The sequence below is a fragment of the Passer domesticus genome, chromosome 19 (genome assembly GCF_036417665.1).
Source record: "Passer domesticus isolate bPasDom1 chromosome 19, bPasDom1.hap1, whole genome shotgun sequence".
Classification (NCBI taxonomy): Eukaryota; Metazoa; Chordata; class Aves; order Passeriformes; family Passeridae; genus Passer; species Passer domesticus.
This window is the reverse complement of record NC_087492.1, coordinates 7,429,607-7,451,783: the sequence shown is the minus strand read 5'-3', so window position 1 is coordinate 7,451,783 and position 22,177 is coordinate 7,429,607. Positions and strand designations below refer to the sequence as shown.

Here is a 22,177-nt window from a genome sequence, read left to right as displayed (position 1 = left end):
AGCTCAATTGCCTACAGTGCTGTGGAGACTGAGAGAACAGCTTCGGATGGGTTGTGGACAAATGCAGAGATGTTCTGTCAGGGCTCCCTGAGTGACTGCTTGAAGCCAGGAGGTGCTGTCAGAAGGCCAAACTCTAAACTTTTCCTCATTATCATGACTATTTTTAAGCTCTTAGTTTCTGCAGCAGCACTCCTCCCAACATCCACTGCTGGCCACTGTTAGAGATAGAAATCAGGGCAGGGTGGATTCATGGCTTGACTCAGTGTGGCTTTTCCTATAAATGATCTGCTGGCTTGTTTTCTAGAAGCTCTTGACCTACATCTCAGACTTGGTGCTGGTTCAGGAAGGAACAGCAGTCACAGTTCCATAATGCATGCGTGGGGAAAGTTTCATCTCTTGCAGCTCCCTCTCAGCATGGAAGGTCTTGGTGTGAGTTAGACCTGGGTTGGGCTGGAACCATGTAAATCAGAGCTTTCTGTAAAAAAATTAATTTATTTAATCTGTTTTCCTTCTGAAATGAGACCCTGTGTGAAGCTCAAGCTGTGCATCCTTGTCTGTCAGTCCTGTCTCTCACTCTGCAATCCAGCAGCTTCTGGAGCCTTTGTCCTCCTGGACTCAAGTGTCTTGCAGTGATCAGGGCTGCAAGGATTTGTTATAAGTTTTCAAGGAAATAGATGTCCAGGTAGAGGGGGAAAATGTTATGGTGAGGGGAAAGTGGGGGGCTCCAATCATTACTTCTGCTCATACCAGGACAAGGTGGCTTATGCTGCTTCTCTCACTTTCAGTCCTGGAGAATCCTTGGTCCTGTGGCCACTTCTGAGGGTCATCAGGGACTGCTCTGATTGAGGACTGGGCTGCTGGGAGAGCACTGCTGGCCAAAATTTGGGTTATTTGGAGGAGCAATGGACAGTGATGGTGGGGTGTGTAAACAGCAAGCCTCAGAGCTACTGCAGGTTCTCTGTGGTGGAGCAGAGAGCTTGGGGACACCTTGGGGGTCCAGGATGCAGGGAGGTTGCCTGACCACAAATTTTGTAGAAACCTGAACCCTAAGAGAGCTTAGAACCCTTCACTGCACTGCCAGCAAGGCTCACTTGGCTCACTCACATGATGCCACAGGGCCAAGCCATTGCTACACTGATAGAGCTGGTGTCACTCTTCATCCTCTAGGATGGTCCACCTTGGACTGCCATCCTGAGCCTTTCTGAGACTGTTTTTCCCTTTAAAATTTCACCTGGGAGCTTCCACAGGACACAGAATTTGTATTTCTCTCTTTAATACTTCATTGTTCTCCTGCAGTGTTGAGCCCTCTTGCTGAGGGAGGAAGATGCTATGGTCTAAGGTCAGGGTGAGCTGAAGAGTGTCAGGTTAAGCACAAATGTATCTCCATGTCTCAGATCACAAACCATTAAAGGAGTTGGTGAGATGTTTGCATGTGGGTAAGGAGTGGACAAATGCAGTCCAGCTCGAGTGCTGGCTAATAAAGAGTCTAGTACAGAAAGTAAGATCCTCAGAGGAGATTTAATAACTGGGGAGAATAATTGTAAACTACTTCAGAATATTAACCAAAGGCTGAATGCATCCAATTAGCTTAATGAAGCTGGGTGGTTGGGTTTTTTTTAATCAAACAGATGGGCAAAACATTATGCACAAAAAAATGAGATCTGAATACAATGAACACATTTAATTAACAAATAAAAGACAGAGAAAGGGTTTGTTTTTCAACTTGAGAAGTGAAAGCTTGTACTGCACCAAATACTCAAAAAAGAGCTTTACATGTCATGGTGTCTTGAAAGTCTCAGATACTTAAAATTTTTATTTGCAACAACTTGGGTGTTTGAGATGGGGGGTCAGCCTGAGGCTGGCTGGACCTGCAGGCAGGTGAGTGGGTGTGGAGGCAGCAATGCATCACCAACCCCTGGCTGCTGGTGTGGGCTGTCCCCAAGGGCAGGTTTATGGTGGAAGCAGGGAATAATGTGCTCTGACTCTGGGATTCAGAAGGCTGAACAATTCCTTTATTAAAACTATACTATATTACGCTAATACTATATTATAACTATACTATACTATAGAGAAACCCCTGACTGAGACAGCCAGGACACAGCTTTGACCCAACTGGCCAAGGAAACAAAACATTCCTCAGCAGAATCAAAGTGACAAATCACTTTGGGTAAACAATCTCCATAACACATTTCACAGGTGCAAAACAACGGGAGCAGTGAATAGGGATAAGAATTGTTTTCTCTTCTTCTCTCTGTGCTTCTCACTGCCTTCCCAGGAAAAATCCTGGGAGAGAGAATTATGTCTCTCTCTGTTCAGAGAATGTGAATGTCACACAGGCTCAGCAGCACTAACTTAAGCTCTGCTCAACCCTCTGCTCCTAAACCTTTTCCCTGCATGTCAGTGATCATTCTGTTCTGCAGAAGGAGGAGCCCAGGGTTACTCAGGTGTGAGGTCAGTGTCCTTAGTGTGCTGTGGAGTGTTTCCCTGATGGCCTGTGCTGTGCCCTGCTGCTGCAGCCACCCACCCGTGCTGCTGCTGGCCCCAGTCACAGAGATCAGTTCCCAGCACTGGTTTCACTGGTCTTCCTGCACCACTCCTGCTGGTGCCCAGTACAGACAAACTCCTCTACCTTTTAAAAACAGACAAACTCCCAGTTTTACTGGGCCATGGAAACCTGGTGCAAATCAATGCCTTCCCTCTCCAGACAGGAGACTCCTCTCCATGCAAACCTGCAGTGCTTATGTAAGTGTGAAATACAGAGCTGTAATATCAGTCTTGCCAAGGCTGGGAGTGTTTGCTCTAGCCTAATAAGCTGAACAAGCCATTTTGATATTAAGCCTATAATAATAACACCTTGTAGCTGAAGAGTGTGTTTTTCCCCATTGGTGGATTACTCAGCCCTTTTCTTTTGAGGCAGTGTTTAACAAAAGCAGAGACTTTCCCAGACTATGTTTAATTACACACAGCTTGGAGATCTCTTCATTTCAGTGCTCTGCAGTCTCATCTCCAGGGCAGCTGGAAATGGGACTTGTGCTCACTGTCTCCTGCCCAGATGTACCTGTCCAGATGTGCCCAGTGGTGTGGAAATCCCAGAGGGGCTCTCATTTGTGGAGGCCCACAGGCTCCAGCTGCTTTTGAAGCTGAGCAGGGGCTTGCTCTGAGCTGTGTAGCCCATGCAAGTGGCAGCTCAGCCAACATGCAACTAAGATTGGGGTCCTAATTTTTGCCTGCTTCCTTTTGTTGTTGCTAATGTAGCTATGGGAGCATTTTGAGTGCAATGGCCTGGTTATCAATGATCACATACAAAGTGAAGTCTTTAATTTGAAGGCTCCTCATTTCTGCCTTAGGAGTTACCCATGAGCAGATGGTGATATGCTCTGGTTTTGCTTATTCTTGCAGATTATTTGCCAGATAATTTTTCTGACTAATCCTTTGGCCCATAGACTGTTTATAAACCTGGAGTCAGGTTTCGGGTAAAAACAGTTGTGTTTGCAAATTTTAAAATCTGTTCCTGTGCTGGCTTGCTGGTGTCACTGTGAGCAGGAGGCCGTTCTCTGAGTGGCAAATGCCCTCTGCACCATGGGAGAGAGGCAGCTTCTAAAGAAGAACCTCCTTCCCAGTGACAGGATGGGAAGAGCAATGTTCATGCCTTGTTTGGGGCTTATTTTATTTTAAAGCATGCTATGCTGAAGTCCTGACCCCAGCATCAGTGCTGTCATACATACTGACCTCCCCTGAGGTCACATTGCTGTTTCAGCGTGGTAAGAAAGCACTTCTGCTGCCACAGAGTTTGTGTCCTGTGTGCAGGTGATGCTGCATAAGCTGTGCACAGCAGAAGTTGGGGCATTTGCCTGCATATGGCTGGGCAGGACACTGGTGTCAGCAGTGGTGGGGGCACCGCAGCCACTGGCACAGCTCTCCCTGGAAAGTGCTGAAAGGCTGTGGTGATACTATTATTATTATTATTATCATCATCATCATCATCATTATTGGCTGTGGTGATGATATTATTGTTGTTATTATTGTTGTTGTTGTTGTTATTGCTATTATTGTTGTTGTTATTGTTTCCCCCTCATCTCTTACCACCTCTACCTTTTAAAAAAAAATCAGTCCCTTGGATGTCTCTGGAGAGCTGGCAGTGATAACTGCCTGACTGATTTATTCTGGTGTTTTAACATTTACTGGATTTACATAACAGCCAAACAATCTGTTTCAGGAGTTTAATATAAACCCAGCTCTAGTGAGTCACATCCATGTTAGCAGTAATGCAAAGAGAGGCAGCTGGGGGAGTGAGGAGGTGACTTTTTCTGGGTTTCTGCATGAGAATATATTTCAGGAATGGCTGCCTGAAATATCTCTGACACCTCATAGCTGAGTGATGCTGCCAGTTCTCCTCTGCCATCAGGGATTTGTTCTTAAACTTTGAAAGAGCAGTGGGAGCATCACATCAGTGCTCCCATAGGTGCTCCCCCCTGGGTCTGGGGGCTTTTCCAGAGCTGTGTGTCCCTGGAACTCCCCAGCCCCTGTGTGTAAAATACCTTTACATGCCTGTGTGTGCTTGGAGGAGGGAGCGTAGCTCTGGGAGCAGCAAGATGAGGCCTGTAGAGATTTGCTGTTTGCTTTTTTTGAATTCAAAACCACGTAGCATTTGTTTGTGCCAGACCTTGTGGGCCTGCTCCCCAAGAGGGGCAGATCAGCCCAGCAGCAAGTGGGGTACAGATGTGTGCCAGCATTGCCACCTGGGCTCTGCTGACCATGTGCCAGTTCTGGGGACAGAGTTTGAGCTGGCCCTGTGCCCCTGGGCAGTCACAGCAAAATGCTGGAGCTTTTGGGGAATCCCTGCAGGGAGTCCCCCCCAGCCCCTCCAGGGCTCTGGGATGCACCTGGCAGAGCCAGGTGAGCAGGGCTTGTTCCCTGGGGACAGCAGGAGTGACAGCCATCAGGACAATTAACAGCAGGGGTTTCCCAAAGCGTGGTGTGTAACCTCAGGTTCTTTCCAGGCAGTGTAACTTTGGGATTCTCCTACTGTTGTATGAACAGCAAATCTGCCATGGGCAGCCTGGCTCCTCCTGCCCCAGAGGTTCTGTCACCTCTCTACTGGTGGGATTGTGATATGGTTGAGGAATGTGGGTCTCCAGCCTGAGTTTTCACTTCTGAAAATCCCAAGAAGCAAGACCCAGCTAGGTTTGAGCAGCCTGGGTTGTGCTGCTGCCTGGGTTTGAGGTCGGCTGCTCAGCTAAGCAAGTGCTTCTCTTGCTGCTTATTTGAATTCTTGTCTTCAGAATGGAAAATAAATGCTGGCTGATGAGATCTATTAAGCACTAATTTTAGAGCATGCCAAACAGTAGGAAATTGTTTTCAATCTTCATTCTCATTTCTCCTTTATTTCACCCTTCCATTTGTGAAAATTGCCTTTGTCATTCTTCTAAGTGCCCAGTGATGTCCTGCTCACTGATATCTTCAGCCATTCTCCTTCCAGCCCTGTTTTCTGACATTTCTTTGTTCACCCACTTGACATTGCAGTTAGAAGAGCTCTCTCCAGGGTTCAGGCAGCAGTGTTGGCAGGATGCAGGCACTGAGTGCTCAGCCAGCTGGGGTGTGAGATGCCAGCAGAGCCCCCTGCGAGCTGGGGGAGCAGGGCAGGCAGCACCACAGTGGAATTTATTATCCTTGTGTGCCCAGGGCTTTGTAAGTCTTTCCAGCCCCACCCCAGCCTGCTTTCTCGATGAGCAACAGGGAAAATATGAATTTCCCTCTCTTCTGGTGAAGAGTTTAAGAAGCAGTCGCAAAGCTTCAGTGTTTGTCCTTGGCATTAATGAATACCTGAGCCATTGCTCAAGAGCTTGGAGCAGGCAGCAAGTTAGGAATCAAAATGCTTCATCAGTGCCAGAGGGAACAGTGGTTCACAGTCTGGATTTTTAGGATATGATTCCTCTTCATAGATGGAAGGTCTCAGTGGTTTGAGAAGAGCTTGGATGCTTACTGGTGGTCTGCTCTGAAGCCCCCAAGGTGACAGCAGACACCAGTCCCTCCCTTAGCCCTGCTCCTGGCTCGCAGTGCTTGGCAGAGCCTCACGGAGCTCCAGATTACAGCTGGTGGCACAAGTCCAGTTGTTTCACCCTGTGGACTTTTCAGAGGCTCTCTGGAATACATTTCGTGGTTTTGGCAACCACGTGTCCATGACAGCAGCTGCTGTGACCGTCAGCACAGAGACTGGTGCCTGCCCTGGAGGGCTTTGAAAATCTTCTCTCTCCTGCCCCCGGCTCCCTCACCCTCCTGCTCCTTTACCCTCCTGTCATCCCTTGGCTGGCAGCTGACAGTGGCTTTATCCCTCAAAAAGAGCTGTTTCTTGCCCTTTCTTGTGCTGGAGAGGGGTAAAAAGCTCCCTGCTCCCACCAGTTACCATTCCATGCCTGTCCTGGGTGTGCTCCAAGCCCTGCAGCTGCTCAAGGTGTCCATCCCCAGGAATTCAGTGGAGAATGTCTTCACAGTCTTTGTGAACATAGCTGAGATTAAACCCTTTACTGAACTAAATGTGGTAACAGCTAATCCCCTGGAGACAGTCACCTGGGCCCTGCACGGTGAAAAGAGGCTTTGCTGCTCTGGTTAACCACCCTGGCAAGAACATTAACTCCCGGTTCTTTTTGGAAATGAAAAGCACCTCTCCAGGAGAGTCAGGGATTAGGTACCAGCTGGAATATACAGGTAGGGTTTTTGCACCTTCCTGATAAATTTGTAGCTTACAAGTCTGGTCAGCCCTGGTGGGATGGGTGATTTTGGCTGAGTGTCCCTGGGCTGTGGTGGGACTGAGGCCAGTGTGGGGTGGATGGTGAGGGTGAGCAGCTCTTGGTCCTGACTGCCTGTCCTGGGGTGTCTTCAGGGCTCTGGGGCTCACTATCATAAATTAAGCCCTGTCAAACTGGCCAGCCCTCCACAAAGGGCTGGAGCTCGTTTAAACCTTGCAAAGAGCCAAATGACACTAACCTTTTCCAGCCACTTAAGGCAAATGCCAAAGGCTGTGGAGAGCATTCCAGCTTTTTTCACAACCCCAGTTTCTTTACCGGGGGAAGATCTGCACTAATTTCTTGATTATTACTATTTAACACAATTGTTTGTTTCAAAAGCCTAATGTAGAAATTGTGTCTAAAAGCAAAGCTCCTGTACTTCAGTGAAGGTTTCTTGGGCTGTGTTTTCAAGGTGAGGATTTTATCTGTGCTGGTTTCTTGAGGCTGCATGGACCAGCTGTGCCCTGGCAGGAGTGCAGCCTGAGCAGTGAGCACCACATGTGAACTTGCTGAGGAGAGCTGTAGACCAGCAGCCTGACTGACTGAATGGATTAGAACAAATGTATAAACTTTGTCCATAAAATAAGGTAGGACTGAGAAAAGTTTAAATACTTGTATGTAGTTCAGAGTAAATTTGAATGCTCAAGCTACTTCCAAAATTTTGTTACCTTTCAACCTATCCTTCTCCTACAGAATTTTCTATTTTAAGTAAATAGCACAGAGTTAGCTCAGAAGGGAAAAGATACCAGTGTCACTGTTCAAAGTGTGCTTTATTGGTTAGGTATTTATGGGAGACATTCAGGAAATGAGTAAACACTTGAAAGTATATGTATTATTTATTATTGTAGCTGATTAATTACCACTGGAAACCTTTTGGTCTATGCTGTGGCTCTCTGCAGTCTTCACCAAGCAGTGCTTCTGCAGAGTCTTAACATGGCATTTGTCCCAGTTAAATGTTTCAGGAGATGCAAGTGCTGCAGTGGATTTATGGACAGTGGGAGTTTGAGCAGTGGAGGGTGACAGTGTGGCACTGGGTGCAGGGGAAGTGAGTGAGATGTGGGCCTGGGAGGTGCTTGGTGATGGCTCAGTCTCCAGCCCCAGCAGGAGAACTTGCTGGCCCCAGTTTGTGGAGAAGCAGCAGGGTGGGGTTAACATGTCTGACTCTGATAAGTGATGACAGTCAGGAGTTTAAACTTGGCTCCCAAGCACTGGGCTGCCAGCAGGGACTTCTAAAATGCTTCTTCACTGCTTCTGCAGCAGTGGTTCCTCCTCCAGGCTGGAACAGAGAAGTGCATAAAAAAACAAAGTGGCTCGTACCTGTCCCAGCCATGGAACAAGTTCTGAATCCCTGGGCTCTCAGGGCACACTCAGCAGCCTGCTGGCTCCATGTGCTCCTGGAGCCACTGTTAGGTGTTACTGTATGTGAGACCATGCACCAACATCTCTATTCCTGCCCAGGTTCCTGAGCTGTGCCTGGAAATCCTCTTGGATTCATGCAAAGCCTGGTTGTGAGCAAAGCACAGCTCCCATCCAGGAGTGCTTCCCGAAGCAATACGTGTCCTTAAGCATTTGCTTAGCTTTAACAAGACTTAACCATATGAAGTATGTGTAGAGATACTTACTTAGTTCTAATCTGCACATCTTGAAAAACAGTATGATAAAATCACAATGGAAGGGGTGGCAGGACTCCCTCTGCCTTCAGCAAAGTCGATGTCATGCTCAGTTGCAATGGGAGGAATCCCCTCTCCCTTGCTGTCACTGTTTCCTCTGGCACTGGCCATCCCTGCAGGAATATGCTCATTTAACCCTTCCACAAAAAAAGTTTGCAGAATGCTGCAATCAGAAAAGTCCCTTTATCAAATGACTCCTCTTTGGGAGAGGAGTGAGTGGGCCTGGAGAGGAATGGAAGAGTCATAAGAGAGATGCATGAAGATGCTTTTTATGGAATGAATAATTTCTGTTCCGGAGGCGGCAGCGTCGGATTTAATTCTAATCTGGGGATTTTTGGGGAGCGCGTGATCGACGCCCAGCGAGGACTGCAGGAGGCTGTTTCTCAGCAGGCTGTCATTCCCCTACTCCATTTACCTGTCAGCTCTCCTGTGGAGATTTCTCACTCTGGATGCCATTAACCCTTTGCCACAGCACATCCCTGCAGCCTCTCCTGGGAGCCAGTGGCACACGAGGGCCCATCCCATCCCATCCCATCCCATCCCATCCCATCCCATCCCATCCCATCCCATCCCATCCCATCCCATCCCTCAGCTCTGGGAGCCCCTCTGGAGTTGTGCTGAGGCTCCTTTCTCCTGGCTGTACCTTTGCTGCCCTGGTGAGCAGGAGCCTTCCTGCCCTAGATCCATCTGTGGCTGTGCCTGGCCTCCCCAGCCCTGAGCTGGGTGGTGCTCCAGGCTCACTCCAGCCAGCACAATTGTGCTTTTCCTTACTTTGCACATCCTCATCCCTGGGTTCCCTCTGTCCCTGACATGGCTTCATCCCCCTGGGAAAGGGCTGGCTCTTGCTGTGCCTGGGCTGGAGCCCTGCACAGCATCGTGCCCAGACTGCTGGATCAGCAAAGGTGTAGCTGGCACTGGGGCTCTGCTTTCTTCCATAGTGGTAGTCCTGCCCTTATAGAAAGGGCCATTAAGAGTTTTGTTTTGCTGCAGTATAAACTTCAGCCAACTCCTTGCTCTTGTCCTGTCTCCTTAATGAAGAGTGTGTGTATTAAATGCTGTGAGCCCGAGCAGAGTCTCATTGCAAAGTAAACAGCAGAGTGGGACTTAGGCAGGTCTTTTGTTACTGCTGTACAGGCTTTGTGTTAATAACAGCTGCAGAGATTGAATCCAATCCCTCATGAGCTTTCCAAGAGTCTGATTAATCTGTTTAACAATGGATCTGGGTTTTTGTTTTGATCTTTTCCATAGGAGTTAAATTTTTGTCCCTTTCAGAGTAGCTGTGGATCATGTAAGCTCAGCAGGATTGTTTTCCTAATTGGCTTCAGGTTTATCTCTGTCTATTATGTTTAAGGGCTTACAAGATACACCCATCACCACGGCACCAAGATGCTTCCTCTGCCAAAAACACTTGATAAAACATACATACATGTGCACACACTTACTGTGCTCTGTTGGAAAGTCCAAAGACACTCTGATGGAGGATCAGGTTTTTGCATGATTGTATTCTCCTAAAGAGTCACCTTTGCAAGTCATGCTTTTCTGCTCATGCTGGCTCTGGTTGTGCCATTGGAGAAAGATGTCTTTCCAAGGAGCTTTGGGCCAGCCCCTGTACAAGCAGAATTTTACATTTATATTGTTAATGGTTCATACTGGGTGCTGTACACAGACAGGGCTGGTGACAGACCCTGACTCACTTATTGTCTAAAAATCAAGACACGGCAAACAAAGGAGAGAAGGATGGGGAAGCCAGGGAAAGAGCACAAATTTTTAGCCAGACAAGTCTCCCCTGGGCAGACCACAAATGCTCTGGCCTGCTTTGACTTTCTAAAAATTACAGCAGCAGTATGGGGGAGCAGAACATTTAAAGTGAAGATGCGGATGTTGAAGGTAACAGGATTTAAAGACTGCGTGGCACAAAATACAAGAAATGTTCCACTATTTATAGCAGAAGCTTTTTCTTCTCTTGATTCTACCTCTTCTTGAATGCACTCAGTGTTTGCTTTTCATGTGTGAATGCTTGTAAGAATGGAGCTCCCTAAACAGACGTGAAATGTTTATGTGAGTTAATGACTTCGGAGAGCTCTGCTTGTTTAAAACAGAGTGGAGTGAAGCTGCCTTGGCTGCACTCAGTGCCCCTCCATGGAGCAGATCCAGTGCCAGCAGTGGGACAGGATGGTGGTGGCTGCACACAGAGCCATTCCTGGGGAGCTCTCTCATTACTGATTTCACTGATGTGCTTATGGTGGGGTGGGAGGTGTGTAACCTCTCTGGGACTCGTGCAGAGTGAAACCCTTGGGTTGAAATGGGGGCTTGTAATTGATAGTTTATAAAGTTTTACCCTGGGTGTTTTCTTGCTGCTTCTTTGCTTCCCTCTGAATTGAGTGGCCAGGAAAGAGCTGTGGCTTTGTGCTGCTGGTTACCTTGGGGACAGTCCTGCCTTGTCCATGGGCTGGATGCAAACAGCTGAGGGGAAGGGTTTGCAGAGGTGAGATTGTCCTAAGGCCTCTGTAGAGAACTCCCAGAGAAAGGGACCAAGGAAATCAGTAAGCTCCTTTCTACCTCCCTCTCTCTTCCCCCAAGGTACAGCTGTTTGTCTCCTCGGGGAATCTGTCTGTCCTTGCATTCCCTTTTCACCAGTTCCAGAGGCATAAATTCAAAGGGCCATGGCACCATGCTGGGCTGCAATCCTCCAGCAGCCAGTGAGTGATGGCCAGGGCAGCTGGGGCAGGCCAGTGAAGCCTTGCTGCCCTGTAGGTGGCTGGGAGAGTGGCTGGGCAGAGGCAGACACACGGAGCAGTTATCCCAGCAGGAGCAGACACATCTCATGATGCTACAAGCATAGCAGAAGAGGTGGTAATTTTATTTTGAAGGATGTCTTTGGCATGAGAGACAGGATGTGTTACCCTGAGAGTGGATTTGTGTTGGAGTTTCTGTGCACTCTTCTTGAAGGCTGTTGGGTTTTCCTCCCTCTTGGAGGATGTTGGTGCATCCCATTCCATCACCATGGAGAACAGTGGAGGATGATGTTCTGGTGGGATTGCAGCTCTTCCCTTTATCCTGTGTGCACAGGTGTCTGGGAAGGTGTGTGTGTGCTGTGCCATCCTGGGAGCAGCTGGGCTGTCAGTCCAGGGACCTCCATCCAAACCCTCCAAGGGTGAGTGTCAGCCCACTACAGCCTCAGAGGTGTTTGCTGTAACGGTGCTGAAAACCAGCTTATCCTGTGTTCATCTTGTACCTGCACCTGCAGGCAGCTGTAAGGAGCCTTTGTGGAGATTTTCGGCTTTTTCATCATTCTTTATCAGTGCTGGCAGCTGCTGCTTTGTGGTAACATCAAACTTTTTCTGGGCTGTTGTTTTGTGTGTAAGTCTCTTCATCCTCAGGCCAGCTTGTTGTGTGGGCTTTCTTCCATTTGGCTTCCAGAGGTGGGATCTTCCCTTTTAGTAGATTATTTTGTGATTAACTTGAAGTTCTTGGAGGGAAGAGGGTTGTAGAAAGGTGGTCAGGAGCCATGGGCAGACATGGTCTAATGTTTCAGACAAGGAAGATCACTGCCACACCAGCACAGCAGCTGTGAAGCCAAGGCTGACTGTGTTTATGGGATTGAGTCCTGTTATTTGACCTCAGTTTGTGAGTTGTGGTCACTGGATTTGGAGCAGAGGGGTGAAAAGCTTTCCTCAGTGCCAAAGGGAATAATGAAGGCAGAGCAGCCTTGGCTCAGTGGAGGAAGCAGGTGGGTGGTGGCAACTGTTAACATACAGTCCAGCAGAGGCAAATTGCAAATTCACCCCTGGTGAGTAATCTCTGTTCTTTTACCCTTGTTAATATGAAGGCAGATGCTCACAGGGCTGGCCATCCGGGTGAAAACTCCTGTGATTCAGAAAAAAAAAGATTCAGAAAACCTAAAGCTGTGGAAATGCAATATCGAGGCACTGGTCATAGTGTGATGTCAGTGGAATGGTGTGGAACAACTTAAATTAGTCCTTTGAAGTTATTCCACTTAAAAGTGTACTTTTTGTGCTGTGCTGATGGGACACAGAGAAATCAGCAGCCCTGAAGAAAAGTTGTGCAGGGGGCTGTAAACCAGGCTGAAGAATCATCATTTTGGGGGGGCCCAGGCTGTTTGCTGGGTGCATCACTGCTGCTGCGCTTGGGCTGGGGTGTGAGGGGCCAACCAAGGACAGGCCAGACCTCACTGATGTGCTCACCAGCATTTTAGGAAGAGGGCTGGGGAACATCAGCCACATATCTCCTATTTCAAAGGCATCAAGGTATCTGCTGGGGTCTGTTAAGAAGGATTCTTGGGGATTACAGCTTCTCCCCTGCACAGTTCCCTGCCTGTGAATGTATCCCACAGGATGTTTGTGAAGATGAGCAAATTTGCTTTGTGATGTGCTCATGTTCCTCCAGAATGGAGAGGTATTTAAGCCTCATTAGTGGTTTGACTTAATGCTTTTGCAGCTTCATATGAGAGTTTTTGGGAGAGCAACAGGAGGAGGTTGAAAGCTCTTGGCTGCAGTCCTGGCACGGGCTGCAGTGAGCCCTGCTGGCATCCTGCTGCCAGGAGCAGGGCTTGTGTTTGCCTTTGCAGGGTGCTGAGCTGCACGAGGGCTGGTGCCAGCACAGCTTAACTCAAGTGTTGGCTGAGGCTGGAGGCATCTCCAGAGCTGACTTTGAGAGCACTGTGTGATGCACACTTGCCAGGAGGTTTTGCTCTGCAGGCTTTCCTGGCTGTGCTCTGTCTATCACAGCAGGACAAGATAAGCTGCAATTACCGTGGTGTTGGAAACAAGAGCTTCTTCCTGGCCTTGGAGTGCTGCTGCATTAATGTATAAAATGGATAAATGGTTTAGGTAATGAAATGACTTGGGTATGGCCATGGATTGGATGAGATTTCCAGAGCCAATGTGCTTGCTCATCAGATGACTCATGTCTTAGTCACTTTTAGAATAAGTGGTTCTCTTTTGGGTGCTTCCAGAATGGGATGGGTGGGGATGAGCTGAAGATTCCACCCCTCAATCTGATGGAATGTTTCATCAGACAGAAGAGGAAACAGCTCTGCCTTGTGAGTATGGTGTATCCCAGGAGATTTTCCTTATTTCCACAGCAATGTAAGACTTAAATTTTGCTGTTTTCTTCCTGGACAGGCAGAGTGATCTCGGGCTTTAGATAAGACTTCTCAACCTTTGTTCTCAGCTTATCTAGTCAGTCCCTTTTGTGGGTAGGTGCAAGTCAGAGCCTATTCTCAAACTCCTGTGCCACCAGCAGCAGTGAGTAAAAACACCCTCAGATGGAAGCTGCCCCCTGAAACAGTCAACATTGCTATGCAAATAAAACCTTGTTCTCAACTTTTATCTATATGTAGTTATGTTTTTTCTGTTACCAAAATATTGATGAAACTGAGTTATGATTGTTCAGAAGCATGCATGTGTGTAAGCAAGTGAATAGCATCTCTGAGAGCCTAGGGAAATTCCTTTGTAATCCACTGTAAGCTTTATATAGCAAGTAAACCTATTGGATTTTTCTTCTTTCTGATCTTTCATCTCTCTGATCTCACAGTCATCCTGCAACAAACATAATGTAGGCAATTCCTGATCTAATTCCTGGTCAGTGTGGGTTCCTGGTGGATCAGTGAGCTCAGTGGCACAGTGTGATCTCTGCCTGGCACTTGGCCCCTGTGCCTGGGCTGCAGCTGCCGGGGGACAGTCACACAGGGCGTGACCTGGGGCTTTGCTGCTGGCTTAGGCTTTGCTAAGCTGGATGTGGCTCAACTCTGATCTCTGCTTCAAATGTTGAAAATGGGGCTGCACTGACTGTCAGAAGCAGGTCTGAAAGCACGAGCCCAGTTTTGGTTTGTGTCAGGAATGTAGTGTTGTTATAGGTCTGCTCTTACAGAGGTGTGTTCATTATGGGAAGAGTACAAAGGTGCATGAAATAGGCAGAGTTCAGGAATCAGAAATTTGGGATTCTCTCGCTGACCAGTGAGGTGGTGTCTGGGTGACCCTGAGCAAGAGTGTCTCTTCCTAACTGCTCTGTGTAAATGTGGTTTTGGCCCTTGGTGAGTAGGCACTGTCTGTAACACAGGCAGGTCATGGCAGGTGACAGGCACTATGGAAATGTATTAGGCAAGATTCTCAAAAACAGTGGAAGAATTGGATTTTATTGTTAAACAGAACTGGTGAAAGGAACGCTAAAAATAGTTTTCCTATGGGTGTCTTTTGTCAGGTAATAGAGAATAATTCACAGGATTGTAGGTTTTCAGTTTTCTATAGCTGCCTGTGCTAGATCTCCTAGGTCACAGGTTTGGAGGATTTCATCAACAGTTCCTCTCAGATAATTCAAGTCAAGAGGAATCTATCACTTCCTCAAGAAGTTTTCTAGTTTGCTTTGTCTCTTAATTGCAAAAGAATGTTTTTTTTTAGTTCTGTTTTAAAATGTTTTTTTAATTCACCTAACTAATTTACCTGTAGTTGCTAGCCTCAAAGGCAAAAGAATGGTACTAATAAATAATAATAATAATAATAATATGATGATGATAGTAATAATGTCAGTGTTTTGCTGTTGTTACTGAACAAAAAGCCTTCCAGATGAGGATAGTTCAAAAGCTGCTTCCCAGGGAATCCCCTCTCCTCACAGGCCAGGCAGAGCTTTCTGAGTTGCAGTGTGCACTGGTGAAAGGAAGAAAGATGGATGGAGGTAAACCCCTCCTAAGAGGATGAATGCAATGAGAGTTATTTCTGATAATGCCTTGACAAGAGCCCTGCAGGCCTAAGAAAATAGAAATGTGGAAGCCAATGTTAGCCTCCTGTCCTCCTGGGAAAGGAGCCCTGGGATGGCTCCCACAGTAACTGGGCAGCTCTCTCAAACACATGGGAAACACATTCACCCAGACACTGCTATGAGCATTTCCACATGTTTTAGGCTGAGATTTTCTGTGTTGTTCACGCTTTGGCACATGGGTGATCATCCCTTCTGATGTCCTGAGAGCACAGTTGAAGTTCAGGAATGTGTTTAATTGTTTTGCTGGAGTGGAGCCAACATCTCCATCCCAGAGGTGAGCAGTGTGTTGGGAAACTCAGTGGCTGCATACAGACTAATTGTTCTGGGATGCAACCTGGAAGGTGCTGAGCTCCCTGGCTGGCAGCCAGCAAGGCTTTTAAACACATGCTTTACTTAGTTTTTTCACATTGTTACCAGTCTTGTTCTTTGATTTTTCTTCCCATAGCAACTGGAGAAGGATATCTGAGTAGCCAGAGCAGTGCAATTACTTTTCCAGCAACACCCCAACCTGTACCACAGGGATGTCCTCCAGGACATGGGATACAGCTGCTGGGATCAGGTATTGCTACCAGTGCCCAAATCAATTGGCTGCAAAGTTTTCCTTCTTTGTTCCCTGCCTGAGCAGGGGGCGTGCAAGACTGTGTGAGCCATGCTCAAACTACATTTGTCAACCACATCCATCCTTCCACATCTTTGCTTGCTATTAAACTGCACAGATCATATTTCCTTACCACCCTTTCCTCTTAGACTGTGTTTTGTGTTTGCTTTTCCCCTGCCTTGAAAATTTTAGCAGCAAACAGCCAAATTCAGGTTTTATTTGGAAGCTGCAGTGGAGCCCAGAGCAGGGAAGAGAGGAGCCCAAAACTCCTGGAGGATTGCCAGAAGAAAGAAGCCACCATTGTTAGAAGCCACCTGGAGGCTGGTGGCTTTTAACTCTAGTTTTCAAGGTTTTGGCTTTGCCTGCTGTAAGCAGGAGGAAGGTGCTGCAGCCCAGGTGGGCGGCTGGAAGGAGCTTTGACTGAGCAGAGGGATGACCCTGAGTGGCTGTGTCTGTTCTGTCCCTGCAGCTGGGGCAGCACCTCCGCTGCTCCCTGGGGCATGCAAGGCAGGACTACACCCTGGCTTGTCAAAAACTCTCTGGACACCTCCTTGCCAGCAGATTTACTCCCTGTTCTGCTCCTGCACCTGCTGATGTGGTGACCAGAAACTTGCCTTGCTCCTGTGGCTTTGCAGCATTTGTAACACTTGAGAAAGAGCCCAGCTGGTTGAGTATGTTATAAACAGGACAGGACTCCCGGTACTAAAGTGATTTCAGCATTTATTATAATTAAAAAAAAGGCCTAAAGCAAGGGGGCCTGGGCCGGGCAGCAGCGATCCCGCCCAGGATGCTGCAGTGCCACAGCTGGGGCTGCTTCAGCAGCGATGTCCCAAAGGTGTCCCCGGTGGTGTCCCAATGATGTCCCCAGTGGTGCCCCCAGTGATGTTCCTGATGATGTCCCCGAGGTTCCAGGTGGAGCGGCACGGATTCACTGGGTCAGAATCCCCTTTTTATCCTGTTTTTTCTCCCTTTGGATCGGTTTCTTTTGGATCCCTCATTTGCATGAAGGTTAAGTGCTGGATTGGCCATTGCAGTTCAGTGCAGGCCGGCTCCTTTGCTGGGGTGCTGCTCTGTACTGAGCTGTGATAGGGTGCAATGAGTGCTGCATTTCTTATAACGACCCTTTTACCATAACCAAACTAACAGTACGTGCTTAACAATCTATCAGCTATTTTACAACAGTTTCTAACCTGTTTTTAACAGAGTACAATGCACAGCACATGTCCTATGCCACAAGAACAGGGGCACTGCTTTGGTGTCCCAGGACAGCCTGGAACCCCAGCCTGGGCAGCCTGGGTTCAGCCCTTTCACTGGGTGAAACTGGGGTGCCCTGAAGTGGCATTTTCATATTCGTTTTTTAACTAAAGTTGCACCAGGGAACTGCTGTTGGCCCTTTGGTGCTGTAAAGCCTTTTTCACTATGACAAATGCTGAGTTGTCATCAGCCTAAATTTCAGGGATAGCATTGCAGTGACTCAAAAGAACAGCTTCCTCCCCAGCAGCCTTTGCCTGGATAATCTCCAGTCATTGGCTTTGAAAGTGCATTTAGGCTTAAAGGGCTAAAGTTTAAGGCTTCAAAGGAAGTGGGAAGCCTGCTACCCTTTGCATTTCCAAGTGTGGGTTGTGTGTGCACACAAGGGTAATTGTTGTGATGTACCTGGTTCTGACTCCTGTGGGATCTGTTGTTCATCCCCCAGAGCCTGTTCCCTCTGTCCAGAGCCTCTCTGCTGCCTTTGATACTGTGCAGGTTATCTGAGGACATGTTTTCAAGTCCTGGGGTTTCTAAAGACGTGAGGATTATCAGAAGATGGAAGTTATCCATGTGGAAATAGAACAGATACTTGGAGCTCTGAATTTGAAGTCCATTTGTCTTGTCAAACAAAACAGAGTTCACTGGTTTTGCCTTGCCCTGTGCAGGTCTGTGCTTTGCCCCTTGCCTGGGGCTATGCAGATTGGCAGAATTGATGAAGCCCTTCAGCCCAGGGACATTTAGAGATGGGTGCTGGGATAATTTCCCTGGTTTAAAATTCTGCAGAGATCACCTTGAATAGAAATCTCTCCCCATGTTTGTACTGCTGGGAAGAAGAAAGCCTGCAGTGTTCTGTGCTTACACTTTTATTGTAGATTTGCAATCCTGGAACAGGTGGAAATTATTGTTTTTAAAATGCTGAAAAGACTTTTCACTGCAGCTGGCTTACAGAACTAAGCAACTTGATATATCCCCTGAAATACCTCCAGATCTCTCAAAGGCAGCTGAAAGCTTTCTCCTTATCTGGGAGAGAGATAAACCTCTAAGACCTGACATATATAAATGCTAACTTGTTCTGCCTGGTGGCTGAATAAGCTCATTGTGGATGTTTTTTAAACAATTGTTTAAACAGTGCTGGTGTGTGCTGTGAGATCTAAGCCTGGCAAAGGTGTATGATGCTGAATTCTTTTGCTGTGTTGATGATCTGTATGTGTCCTTTCCCAGATCCCACTATGCTGCTCTTAAGCTGAATAACCAGCATTGTTCTGCAGTGATTTTCTTTCTGTCATTGAATTCTTATATATTGAGCAGTAAAAGGAATTCTGTGAGCACCTGGAGAGCAGAGTTATCCATGGCAGTCAGTGGAGAAGGGGTTAGTGGGTGCAGGGGAGGCAGGCAGAGCTGAGAAATAGGCTGGTGAAATGAATAAACTGGGGAGCAGGGCAGAGATGCCCTGGAATCATCTGGGTGCCAGTGTGCAGCTTGGGCTGAGACTGCTGTGGAGCAGCAGCCTGTCTGTGCAGCTCCAGGTGTGCACGTTCCCTGCTCCCTAATTGATTTAATTACCAGTGTATCTCATGGGCTCTGCTGTGGAGGCAGGATGCAGTCCCACAGGATCAGCTGTTGTGTGCACTCGGTTTCTGCTCCTCAGGGTGACAGATTGGTGTGTGTGAGAGCTGGCTTGCCTGGCTGGCAGGCTCCCTGCTGCTCCAGAGCCTTTGCTGCAGGCTGGGCTTACCAGGCTTGAAAACCAGACCTTACACTAAAACCAGAGGGCAGGTGCCTTGTGCTGTGGCTGTTCACACAAATCTGTGCATGAGCTCATTGCTGTGAATTCTGCTGTCTGTTCTGTTTCTCTTCTATTCCCTTTTTTTTCTCTCTGTGCCACAGAGGTGCTTTCCACAGGCTGCTTGCTGCTGCCCTGCTCCTGCTGTCCAGCAAAGTCACCCAAAGGCTCTGGTAGCTGCACTGCCTTAGAGACAGCTTTGGTTTGAGTGCCTGGCTCTGCTCCCAGGAGATCAGGGGAGATTTGGCCACTGTGGAATATTAGACTTAGCCCTTGCAGTCTGAGAGGCTGTTCAGGTCCTTTTTATTTATTAATTTTCAATTTGTTTATCCCAACAGTGATACACGAGTCTGTATCATCTTCTGGGGCAATTTTGAGGTTCATTATGGATTGTAGCAGAAGATGGCTCACCTGAGACCAATCCCTTTCCCTTAGAACAACTGAAAACCTTTTTCTTTAACCTGCCATTTACCTGGCTATGGTACAGATGTTTGGAAAGCCGTTATTGCAATGAAGACCCTAAATATTAAAGCCTCCCTGCTTCTGAGGCAGTTATTTTGCTCATTGATCAATAGAGCCTGGCTATTGCCTTACTTGTTAGCATTTTACAAATAATCTAAGTCTTTCAACTTTCATATAATCTGACATTCTCAGTTATTTTTTGAAGCACCCCCTCACTGGCTGTTTAAATCCACCTCCAGCAAGCTGTGCTCCCTTCCAGGGCTGCCTCCTCTCCTGGGAATCACACTGCCTCTCAGCCCAGCAAGTGACAGCAAGCCATGGCACTTCTTCCTCCTCTTCCTTCTCCTCCTCTGCCCTGCTCATGTTCAGCCCCAGGAGCTGCTCCCTGCATGGCACAGGTCCTGCACTGACCCTCATGGGGTCCTCCTGTGGGAGCTGCTGTTGTCTGTGCCCTCCTCAAGCTGCAGCACCAAGTACTCTCACAGGTGCTGCTTTTCCACTGGATTTATGGGGAGCAGCTTTCCCTGTGCAGCATGCAGCTTGCATTTGGGGTGTTTCCTGCCCTCTTGATGGTGACTGCAAGAGGGAGCTGGGGTAGGCAGGCTCTGAGGTCTGAGTTGGTGTAGGCTGAGAGCAGCTTTAGAAATGGGTTTTTGTTCTCCCCTGAGTAGGGGTGCCTATGTTGTCCAGGCTGTGTGTGCATGTTAACATGCCAAAATCCTTCCCACTGCTGTCCCTAGGGTCTCTTGGAAGTGAGGCAGAGCGCCCAGTAAGGCTGGTGGTCACACAGCAGGCTGGACTGGGGCTCTCTGCCTGCCCCAGCCTTCTCCATCCTCCCATCCCTCACTGCCACCCTGTCAGGAGCTGGCATCAGGCTGGCACAGTGGCCAGGCTCCTTCCCCACAGGGCTTTTGTGTCCCTTGTCACAAGGGCAAATGGGATTTGTTATAATCTGAGCTCAGGTTGTCACCAGAATCGGTGTGGAGCTGTGTGCTGGGATGTGCTGGTCTGTGGTCACTTTGGGCTGTTGCAGAGATGGTGAATCACAGCTCCTGGCATCACTGAAAGCAAAAACTGTGGGATATGTGGGCTGAGTGCCTCTCATTGCCTGCTCCTTGTGCTTTCCCAGCTGTAATTTGCAAAATAAAAGCTGCTCTGATGCTCATACACTCATAAACAGCTTTAAAATATTAAAGCAGAAGTGAATTTAGTCCAGCAGCAGGAGCTGATGCCCACAAGTCTCACTGAACCTCTACACAATAAAACACAGCAGCCAAACCTGTCCTGCCAAAGCCATTTGTGGCCAGGGCTTGAGTACAAAGGAGCACAACTCCTCTTCAGCTCTTTGGTGCTGTCCCCACCAAAGACATGGTTAAAATGTGCCAACAGAGCTGCACTCAGATAATGCCCTGGCAGGGCTCCTGTTTCACCTGCATTATCTGGAGTGTTTAATGTTAATATCACTCTCACTTAGATAGACTTGGCGTTCCTCAGTGTTTTCTTGTTACAGAAATTTCCTTAAGTAGAAACTTTTTTTTCTTCAGAGTAATTTTTGGTTGATTATTGCTTATATATGCAATTAGTGTAATTGCATCTGATTATGCAAATGTATTTAACCATATAATTAGAACATGGAGGGATGAAATATAATGCAGTTGGGAAATCTTTTGTAAAACTTTCCAGGCTCAGGACTGTGCACAAGGTGATTGTAATCTCTTGAATTGTAGGTTGGTAGACTGGAGATCCTGGCTGGATCTTGGTTCAGCATCCTGGCTAGTTTCAAAACTTATTTTGAATATGGTATTAATTGCTCTGAAAAGTGGTTACATGGCCTTCATGGTGTGTAACTTCTGTGTTTTACATGATAATATCAGGAGATCACTGCTGAGCTCAGCCTGTGTCCCACATGTGCATCTATACTTTACATCTTTACATCCAGGGCCATGAAAGCCTCAGTCCTTTATCAGATCAAAACCCCAGACTCTGCCTTCAGATGGGCCTTCTCAGGGAGGAGAGGAGAGCAGGACAAGCAGAGAGTTGTGCACCCTGGATTGCTTGTTGTCTGTAGCTCAGGGGCAGAAGTGGCCCCAAAATCCCTTTGGAAGGCACCCTGCCTTGAACAGGACTGAGGAGGAGGAGGAGGAAGAACACTGCCTTTTCCAGACTGTGGTCTGGAGATGTTTGCTGTCATTTAAGAAGTCTGGCAGGAGCAGGGGTCTGAACTTGCTTTTCAGATTTCTCACCCAGTGCTTGAATTGCAAAAGCTGCTGTTCCTTCTCATTCCCTGGTTCCCATTAAAGCTGTGTGAGGAGCTTCACACAAGTCATCAAAGCACCTCGCTTCAGATCTGATTTTCAGCTGTGGCACAACAGCCAGGCTCAGTGCCAAGAGCTGTGGAGAGAAGATTACAGCAGGATTGAGTGATTCCTCAGCAAGATGTGCTTGTCTGTGCCCTGAAACAAGAGCCTCGTGAGCCCTAGGACAAAGCAAACACATGGGGTGTGTGCAAAAAGCACCAACAGTGTGTTCTTGTTTGTCATTTGGTTTGGGTTAATGTCTTCTGCTTCTAGTCAGAAATTAGTACCCAAAGTAATTACTGCCCTTTCTCAGGGAGAACACAGTCCAAATGAGCAGTGTACACCTGCCTTCATTATCTCTGCAAACACTGCAGGGATTTGCTTCGTTTCAGCTTCACAGAGATGCAGCTTCTTATTGTCCTTTGCCTCTTGGTTTGGGCTGCCTTTTGGCCAGTGGTGTCTGAAGCTGGTTTTCACAGATGCCAAGGAGCTCATTTGCTTCTCCAAGGCCTGACTCCTGGCAGCAGCAGTGTGAGTGGAGGTGGGCAGAGGCA

The 22,177-nt window shown here is 47.7% G+C and overlaps 1 protein-coding gene across 6 annotated transcripts in view; it reads left to right on the top strand.

Moving 5' to 3' along the window:
• The window catches only part of CAMKK1 (calcium/calmodulin dependent protein kinase kinase 1), a 96,554-nt gene that overhangs the window by 11,874 nt on the left and 62,503 nt on the right, over positions 1–22,177 (top strand). The window contains exon 3 of one of the 6 annotated variants that reach the window (XM_064395017.1): positions 15,678–15,791. The exons of the other annotated variants lie outside the window; for them this stretch is intronic. The gene's annotated coding sequence lies outside the window, so the exon portion shown is untranslated. The remainder of the gene's footprint in view (positions 1–15,677; positions 15,792–22,177) is intronic. 6 annotated transcript variants of the gene reach the window in all.